This window comes from Rutidosis leptorrhynchoides, chromosome 9 (genome assembly GCF_046630445.1).
Source record: "Rutidosis leptorrhynchoides isolate AG116_Rl617_1_P2 chromosome 9, CSIRO_AGI_Rlap_v1, whole genome shotgun sequence".
Classification (NCBI taxonomy): Eukaryota; Viridiplantae; Streptophyta; class Magnoliopsida; order Asterales; family Asteraceae; genus Rutidosis; species Rutidosis leptorrhynchoides.
In genome coordinates, this window is record NC_092341.1 from 224,370,517 (window position 1) to 224,381,176 (window position 10,660).

Sequence of the window (10,660 nt, forward strand, 5' to 3'; positions counted from 1 at the left end):
CATCTTCGCAAAGATGGATATGTACACTCGCAAGTGTATAAATAATCCTCGAAGTACTAAACATCCGCCCACTAGCTCTTATGTCTAGTGCAGCCTACAGGATGGGGGTGTTAAGCCCGATAGATCTATCTTTAGGATTCGCGCATACATGCTCTTATAACATGTAACTAAATTACCTAGCACATCAATCCGCAGAATATCATTTTTAATCACTTGTCTCTATTTCGTAAAGCATTTATAAAATATCGCATGTATTCTCAGCCCAAAAATATATGTAAAAAGGGAGCAAATGAAACTCACCATACTGTATTTTGTAGTAAAAATACATATGACGACATTTAACAAGTGCAGGGTTGGCCTTGGATTCACGAACCTATATCATTTTGTATATATTAAAACATATAATAGAAATCTCATAATTTCATTTATTAATTATATAAATTTTTATATGTTTGTAGTCATATAGAATTTATACTAAATTTCATTTAAAATATATATATATATACTTTACTTATATATTATAACTTATGTTATATTTGTTTATTTTGTATGTATTTAAAATAACTAATATCTATACATTTAGTTATATTAATACATACATACATACATACATACATACATACATACATATATATATATATATATATATATATATATATATATATATATATATATATATATATATATATATATATATATATATAGTATTATATTAAAAATATCGACTTTGTTGTATGTAGGTATTTATATAAGAAATGTTAATATGTCTTATATATAGTTATATAGATTTGTAATATAATTGTAGTATATGTAATATGTAGATTTTATGTACCAAATATCTATTTGTTAAAAATGATAGTTTTGATATTAATGATTCTACTAATAATAGTCCTACTAATAATAACTTTATTAATAACGATAATACTAATAATAAAAATGATAATGATAAAAATGATAATACATATGTTAATAATGATTCTAATAATAATAATAAGTACATAATAAAACTAATACTAATATTAATAATAATAATAATAATAGTTTGTGTTATTCTGATAATAATAATAATAATAATCTTAATCATAATAATAGTAATAATACATATGTTAGTAATAATAATAATGATAAAAATTATAATTTTAGTAACAATAACATTAATAATAATAATAATAATAATAATAATAATAATAATAATAATAATAATAATAATAATGAAATAAAGAAGTAATAATAATTAAAAGTATAGTAACTACCTCAAAATCTTGTTTTAAAAAGAAAATGGCATGAACCGGATTCGAACCCGCGACCTCATGCTCACCCGAACCCACCCCTAACCACAGCTCTACTAACTGTTTTTCTGATTATTAGTCCAAACCAAATTTATTTAACTAGATTCCAATATTCTTCATCTTCTTCAATTTCAAACGGCTCAAACAATCAATTAATCCAAATTATAATTATTGTGTGATTTAACCTTGAACTTAAAATAGAGAACAATCCTATTCGTGATCCCAGCTTATCAGACCCAAAAAAAAAAAAAAAAAATTAAAAACAGAAACTGCTGTGTCACGAAGAACACACCACTCCCAAACTCGAATTCGAATTTTTAGGCTGTTTTAACCCAGGATTTCTATACGAAATAGGTAGATAATCACTTCTATAAACTTTCTCAAACATCAATTGAGTCAGAAACATCAAATTGGTTACGAATTTCTCAATGAACACGAAGTTTGACTTTTCTTTAAAATACTTTGACTCTTGAATTCATTTTCTATAGGAAGAATTAGGTTATGAAGTTTTACAGATACTTTGAGTAGGAGATTCCTAACACAATGACATTTATGGATTTTATTAAATCATTCGAATTCGATTTTTGGGCAAAAAGTTGAGTGTACAGGGGACCGTATGTGTTCTTCCCCTTTTTCTGTTTAATTCTCGATAATTAGGATGCTGTAAGGGATTATTGGGATTGATATTTGATGATGTAAGTTTATTGATACCCTAGTCGCTGTATTGGATCATTTATAATGCCAAAGGATCGACAGAAAAATATTTTCAAGGACATAAATATAATAAAAAAAAATAAAAGTGGGATGTGAGTTATAACTGAATTTGGATGTTCTTTATGGATTGGAATCTGGCTAGAAATAATTTACAGGTAGATACAAACCTATCAAAAGTTGATAACGATTTTAAACTGATTAGGAATTATATGTTTAATATATTTTATATTTAATAGGTATTAATAATTAATAATTAATAATTAATATAATAATAATAATACAAATAATAATAATAATTGATAAATCTGGTTTTATCTAATTTTGAATTGCTGATATAAATACAATTAAATTAATAATAATATGATGCAACTTGTTATTAATTATAAAAGTATTGATAAATTAATAATAATAATAATAATATCGAATAATTCTATTAATTATAATAATAATGATAAAAAAATGAGAATTTTTAGTAATTTTAATATTGATAATAATAAAGATGGTAATTTGATACTATGATAATTTTATCAATAATACTAATAATAATAATATAGCATATTACATATATCACATCTGATATTATTAATAATAATAAAAGTAATAATAATTTTAATATCTTAATTATATTCCAACTCGTAATTTAATATAACACCATTTATTATTTATGTAATATTATGTTATATGATGACATTTTACTGAACAATTAATATTTATATATTCTATATATGTATTAAATAGAAATCATATATATAACCTCAGTTTAAATTACACTTATTTACTTCGCATCTTATTTTATATATTTAACTCTAATGTTTAAGTTATATTTTATAATTTCAGATTATTACACATATTTTCATTTATATATATATATATATATATATATATATATATATATATATATATATATATATATATATATATATATATATATATATATATATATGTACATATTTATTTTTAATAATTAATCATATATTATTTCAAATAATATTTCAAGTTAAATATATATGTGTGTGTGTATATATATATATATATATATATATATATATATATATATATATATATATATATATATATATATATATATATATATATATATATATATATATATATATATATATATATCTATTAATAAATAGTTGTTCGTGAATCGTCGGGATTAGTCAAAGGTCAAATGTATTCAAGTAAACTGTTCTACAAATCGAGACTCAATTAAATAGACTTTGCTTATCATGTCAAAACCATATAAGAATGAAGTTTAAATTTGGTCGGAAATTTCCGGGTCGTCACATCAATTGAGTTGGAAGATCCAAACGGTAAGCAACGGGTCCAACACGCTCCAAGATTTCAAAAGGACCAATGTATCATGGGTTGAGCTTCCCACATTTTCCAAAATGAATTACACCTTTCCAAGGTGCGACCTTCAACATTACACGGTCACCTACGTTGAATTAGAAGTCCTTACGTTTAAGGTTGGCATAACTCTTTTGGCGATCACGGGTGATAATGCTAAAAACGAACATATATTTCATAGCATTATCCCTCAAGAAAGACAAGCTTTTAGTTGCAAATGTTCTATTTACAAGTAATATTCGTTTAAATAATAAAAGGTGAAGACAAAAGACAGATTCGACGAATTGAAGATGCAAACGACCAAAAAGCTAAAAAGTACAAAGTACAATCAAAGTGGTTCAATTTATTGATGAGAAACGTCTCAAAATTACAAGAGTACAAGACGCAAAAAGCAAAGTACAAGATATTAAATTGTACGCAAGGACGTTCGAAAATCCGGAACCGGGACCAGAGTCAACTCTCAACGCTCGACGCAACGGACTAAAAATTACAAGTCAACTATGCACATGAATATAATATAATATATAATTAATTCTTAAAATTATTTATATATTATATTATTTAATAAAACCTTCGGCAAGAAGCAAACAATCGAATGTGAGCTGGAATCCCAGGCCATGCGATTACATGGCCAGCATGAACAATCTCCATGCGATCGTATGGCAGCAAATATCTGGCCACATCTATAAATTTCGCAGTTTTTGGTCGAACTGAACATATCTTTTTCTCTTCTCTATCTCTCAACGTAATATATATATATATATATATATATATATATATATATATATATATATATATATATATATATATATATATATATATATATATATAATTTTAATTTTAATTATAATAATAATAAGGGTATGTTAGCGAATGTTGTAAGCGTGTAAGTCGGAATTCTGTCCGTGTAACGCTACGCTATTATTAATCATTGTAAGTTATGTTCAATCTTTTTAAATTAATGTCTCGTAGCTAAATTATTATTGTGCTTATTTAAATTGAAGTAATCATGATGTTGGGCTAAATATTAAAGACGGGGTAATTGGGCTTTGTACCATAATTAAGATTTGGACAAAAGAACGACACTTGTGGAAATTAGACTATGGGCTATTAATGGGCTTTATATTTGTTTAATTAAATGATAGTTCGTTAATTTAATATAAAGATTTACAATTGGACGTACCTATATAGCTTCTATCCGCACCCGAATCAAATAAAACGTAAGCAGATTTATTGTCAATAAGAAACGTACCCGTAACAAGCTCCGGGTCTTCCTGTACCTCTGCCGCATTAATATTGAAAACTCTTCCGCGGCCTTGTCCATTCGTGTTCTCCTGGTTCGGGCAATTTCTAATAATGTGGCCCGGTTTTCCACATTTATAACAAACTACATTGTCATAACTTGCTCCGACACTACTTGCTCCGCCATTACTCGTTCCGACACCATTTGTTCCTTTCGTTCTATTAACCCCTGGTCCGTAGACCTCACACTTCGCCGCGCTATGACCATTTCTTTTACACTTGTTGCAAAATTTGGTGCAGAACCCCGAGTGATACTTTTCACACCTTTGGCATAGCTGCTTCTGATTGTTGTTGTTGTTGCAGTTATTATTGTTGTTGGGATGATTGTTGTAGTTGCTGTTGCTGTTGTTGTTGTTGTTGTTGTTGTTGTTGTTGTTGTTGGGCCGTTTGTTGTAGTTGCGATTGCTGTTGCGATTGTTGGGATAATTGTTGCGATTATTGTTGTAATTGCTGTTGTTGTTGTATTGGTGATTCTTATCACCGTTTTCCTCTCACTTTCTTTTGACTTGCTTCACATTGGCCTCTTCAGCAGTCTGTTCTTTAATTCTTTCTTCAATCTGGTTCACTAGTTTGTGAGCCATTCTACATGCCTGTTGTATAGAGGCGGGCTCGTGTGAACTTATATCTTCTTGGATTCTTTCCGGTAATCCTTTCACAAACGCTTCGATCTTCTCTTCCTCATCTTCGAATGCTCCCGAACACAATAGGCACAATTCTGTGAATCGTCTTTCGTACGTGGTAATATCAAATCCTTGGGTTCGTAACCCTCTAAGTTCTGTCTTGAGCTTATTGACCTCGGTTCTGGGACGGTACTTCTCGTTCATCAAGTGCTTGAATGCTGACCACGGTAGTGCGTATGCATCATCTTGTCCCACTTGCTCTAGATAGGTATTCCACCATGTTAACGCAGAACCTGTGAAGGTATGCGTAGCGTACTTCACTTTGACCTCTTCAGTACACTTACTTATGGCAAACACCGATTCGACCTTCTCGGTCCACCGTTTCAATCCGATCGGTCCTTCGGTTCCATCAAATTCCAAAGGTTTGCAGGCAGTGAATTCTTTGTAGGTGCATCCTACACGATTTCCTGTACTGCCAGATCCAAGGTTATTGTTGGCATGTAGCGCAACCTGTACTGCGGCTATGTTTGAAGCTAGAAAAGTACGGAATTCCTCTTCATTCATATTCAAGGTGTGTCGAGTAGTCGGTGCCATTTCCTTCAAAATAGTCAAATGGAACAAGTTAATCATACAGAATATTAAGAGTAGTTAATAGTATTTCGTAGCATAATATGAACTCATTTATAAAAGCTTTTTCTTCATATTAGCGTTTTATAAGTTTAAATTCGGGTAGTACCTACCCGTTAAGTTCATACTTAGTAGCTAATATACAATTCAACTACTACAATTCTATATGAAAAACTGATTATAATAATATTTTGCGTTCAAACTTTTATACAATATTTTACAAACTTACAATACCGCTTATTTTACATAAAGCATGAAATATAGCACACAATAACTTTGATACAAGATATTTGTGAAGATAATTCTAGCTAGTACACAAGTCGTTCAGCAAAGGCAATAAAGACACGTAATTCATACGTCCAGAAACAAGTCATGCATTCTGGTTTTACTAGGACTACTTCCCATCCTTGGTCTTGTGGAACGTAACCGTTATGGCCGTTGATAAGACAGCGTGTTGTAACGTTGTCAAAGGGACGAGTGTTACGTAATGTCCAACAGTCCCGTAATAATCTAAAAACCTCATTTCTTACCCCAATTACCGACTCCGTCACTTGTGGAAACGTTTTGTTTAATAGTTGTAGCCCGATGTTCTTGTTATCACTTTGGTGAGAAGCGAACATTACTAATCCGTATGCATAACATGCTTCTTTATGTTGCATGTTAGCCGCTTTTTCTAAATCACGAAGTCCAATATTCGGATATATTGAGTCAAAATAATTTCTTAACCCGTTGCGTAAAATAGCATTTGGGTTCCCCGCAATATATGCGTCAAAGTAAACACATCGTAACTTATGGGTTTCCCAATGTGATATCCCCCATCTTTCAAACGAAAGTCTCTTATAAACCAAGACATTCTTAAGACATTCTTGGAACGTTCTTCGAATGTCTTACAAACTGATCTCGCCTTAAATAGTTGTGCCGAAGAATTCTGACCGACTCTAGACAAGATTTCATCAATCATGTCTCCGGGTAGGTCTCTTAAAATATTGGGTTGTCTTTCCATTTTGTGTTTTTATACTGTAAAATAGACAAGAGTTAGATTCATAAAAAAATACTTATTAATACAAGCAATTTTTACATATATCATAAAGCATAAGCACACTATATTACATATATTACACCACACGAATACAACTATCTTATTCCGACTCGCTTGTTTCTTCTTCTTCGGTTTTGGTTCGTTTTGCCAAGTTTCTAGGGATATATGATGTTCCCCTAATACGAGCCGTAATTTTCCACATTGGTTTAGAAAAACCTGGTGGTTTAGAGGTTCCCGGGTCATTGTTACAACTTAAGGACTTCGGGGGTTGACGATACATATAAAGTTCATCGGGGTTGGAATTAGATTTCTCTATTTTTATGCCCTTTCCCTTATTATTTTCTTTTGCCTTTTTAAATTCAGTTGGGGTAATTTCTATAACATCATCAGAATTCTCGTCGGAATCCGATTCATCGGAGAATTGGTAATCCTCCCAATATTTTGCTTCCTTGGCGGAAACACCATTGACCATAATTAACCTTGGTCGGTTGGTTGAGGATTTTCTTTTACTTAACCGTTTTATTATTTCCCCCACCGGTTCTATTTCTTCATCCGGTTCCGATTCTTCTTCCGGTTCCGATTATTCTTCCGGTTCCGACTCTTCTTCCGGTTCCTCTTCGGGAACTTGTGAATCAGTCCACGAATCATTCCAATTTACATTTGACTCTTCATTATTATTAGGTGAGTCAATGGGACTTGTTCTAGAGGTAGACATCTATCACATAATATCAAACACGTTAAGAGATTAATATATCACATAATATTCACATGTTAAAAATATATAGTTTCCAACAAAATTTGTTATGCAATCATTTTTCAAGTAAACACGGTCGAAGTCCAGACTCACTAATGCATCCTAACAAACTCGATAAGACACACTAATGCAAAATTCCGGTTCTCTAAGACCAACGCTCGGATACCAACTGAAATGTCCCGTTCTTATTGATTAAAAACGTTCCATATTAATTGATTTCGTTGCGAGGTTTTGACCTCTATATGAGACGTTTTTCAAAGACTGCATTCATTTTAAAACAAACCATAACCTTTATTTCATCAATAAAGGTTTAAAAAGCTTTACGTAGATTATCAAATAATGATAATCTAAAATATCCTGTTTACACACGACCATTACATAATGGTTTACAATACAAATATGTTACAACAAAATAAGTTTCTTGAATGCAGTTTTTACACAATATCATACAATCATGGACTCGAAATCTCGTCCTTATTTAAGTATGCGACAGCGGAAGCTCTTAATAATCACCTGAGAATAAACATGCTTAAAACGTCAACAAAAATGTTGGTGAGTTATAGGTTTAACCTATATATATCAAATCATAATAATAGACCACAAGATTTCATATTTCAATACACATCCCATACATAGAGATAAAAATCATTCATATGGTGAACACCTGGTAACCGACATTAACAAGATGCATATATAAGAATATCCCCATCATTCCGGGACACCCTTCGGATATGATATAAATTTCGAAGTACTAAAGCATCCGGTACTTTGGATGGGGTTTGTTAGGCCCAATAGATCTATCTTTAGGATTCGCGTCAATTAGGGTGTCTGTTCCCTAATTCTTAGATTACCAGACTCAATAAAAAGGGGCATATTCGATTTCGATAATTCAACCATAGAATGTAGTTTCACGTACTTGTGTCTGTTTTGTAAATCATTTATAAAACCTGCATGTATTCTCATCCCAAAAATATTAGATTTTAAAAGTGGGACTATAACTCACTTTCACAGATTTTTACTTCGTTGGGAAGTAAGACTTGGCCACTGGTTGATTCACGAACCTATAACAATATATACATATATATCAAAGTATGTTCAAAATATATTTACAACACTTTTAATATATTTTGATGTTTTAAGTTTATTAAGTCAGCTGTCCTCGTTAGTAACCTACAACTAGTTGTCCACAGTTAGATGTACAGAAATAAATCGATAAATATTATCTTGAATCAATCCACGACCTAGTGTATACGTATCTCAGTATTGATCACAACTCAAACTATATATATTTTGGAATCAACCTCAACCCTGTATAGCTAACTCCAACATTCACATATAGAGTGTCTATGGTTGTTCCGAAATATATATAGATGTGTCGACATGATAGGTCGAAACATTGTATACGTGTCTATGGTATCTCAAGATTACATAATATACAATACAAGTTGATTAAGTTATGGTTGGAATAGATTTGTTACCAATTTTCACGTAGCTAAAATGAGAAAAATTATCCAATCTTGTTTTACCCATAACTTCTTCATTTTAAATCCGTTTTGAGTGAATCAAATTGCTATGGTTTCATATTGAACTCTATTTTATGAATTTAAACAGAAAAAGTATAGGTTTATAGTCGGAAAAATAAGTTACAAGTCATTTTTGTAAAGGTAGTCATTTCAGTCGAAAGAACGACGTCTAGATGACCATTTTAGAAAACATACTTCCACTTTGAGTTTAACCATAATTTTTAGATATAGTTTCATGTTCATAATAAAAATCATTTTCTCAGAATAACAACTTTTAAATCAAAGTTTATTATAGTTTTTAATTAACTAACCCAAAACAGCCCGCGGTGTTACTACGACGGCGTAAATCCGGTTTTACGGTGTTTTTCGTGTTTCCAGGTTTTAAATCATTAAGTTAGCATATCATATAGATATAGAACATGTGTTTATTTTATTTTAAAAGTCAAGTTAGAAGGATTACCTTTTGTTTGCGAACAAGTTTAGAATTAACTAAACTATGTTCTAGTGATTACAAGTTTAAACCTTCGAATAAGATAGCTTTATATGTATGAATCGAATGATGTTATGAACATCATTAATACCTTAAGTTCCTTGGATAAACCTACTGGAAAATATAAAAATGGATCTAGCTTCAACGGATCCTTGGATGGCTCGAAGTTCTTGAAGCAGAATCATGACACGAAAACAAGTTCAAGTAAGATCATCACTTGAAATAAGATTGTTATAGTTATAGAAATTGAACCAAAGTTTGAATATGATTATTACCTTGTATTATAATAATAACCTACTGTAAGAAACAAAGATTTCTTGAGGTTGGATGATCACCTTACAAGATTGGAAGTGAGCTAGCAAACTTGAAAGTATTCTTGATTTTATGTAACTAGAACTTGTAAAATATATGAAGAACACTTAGAACTTGAAGATAGAACTTGAGAGAGATCAATTAGATGAAGAAAATTGAAGAATGAAAGTGTTTGTAGGTGTTTTTGGTCGTTGGTGTATGGATTAGATATAAAGTATATGTAATTTTGTTTTCATGTAAATAAGTCATGAATGATTACTCATATTTTTGTAATTTTATGAGATATTTCATGCTAGTTGCCAAATGATGGTTCCCACATGTGTTAGGTGACTCACATGGGCTGCTAAGAGCTGATCATTGGAGTGTATATACCAATAGTACATACATCTAAAAGCTGTGTATTGTACGAGTACGAATACGGGTACATACGAGTAGAATTGTTGATGAAACTGAACGAGGATGTAATTGTAAGCATTTTTGTTAAGTAGAAGTATTTTGATAAGTGTATTGAAGTCTTTCAAAAGTGTATAAATACATATTAAAACACTACATGTATATACATTTTAACTGAGTCGTTAAGTCATCGTTAGTCGTTACATGTAAGTGTTGTTTTTAAACCTTTAGGTTAACGATCTTG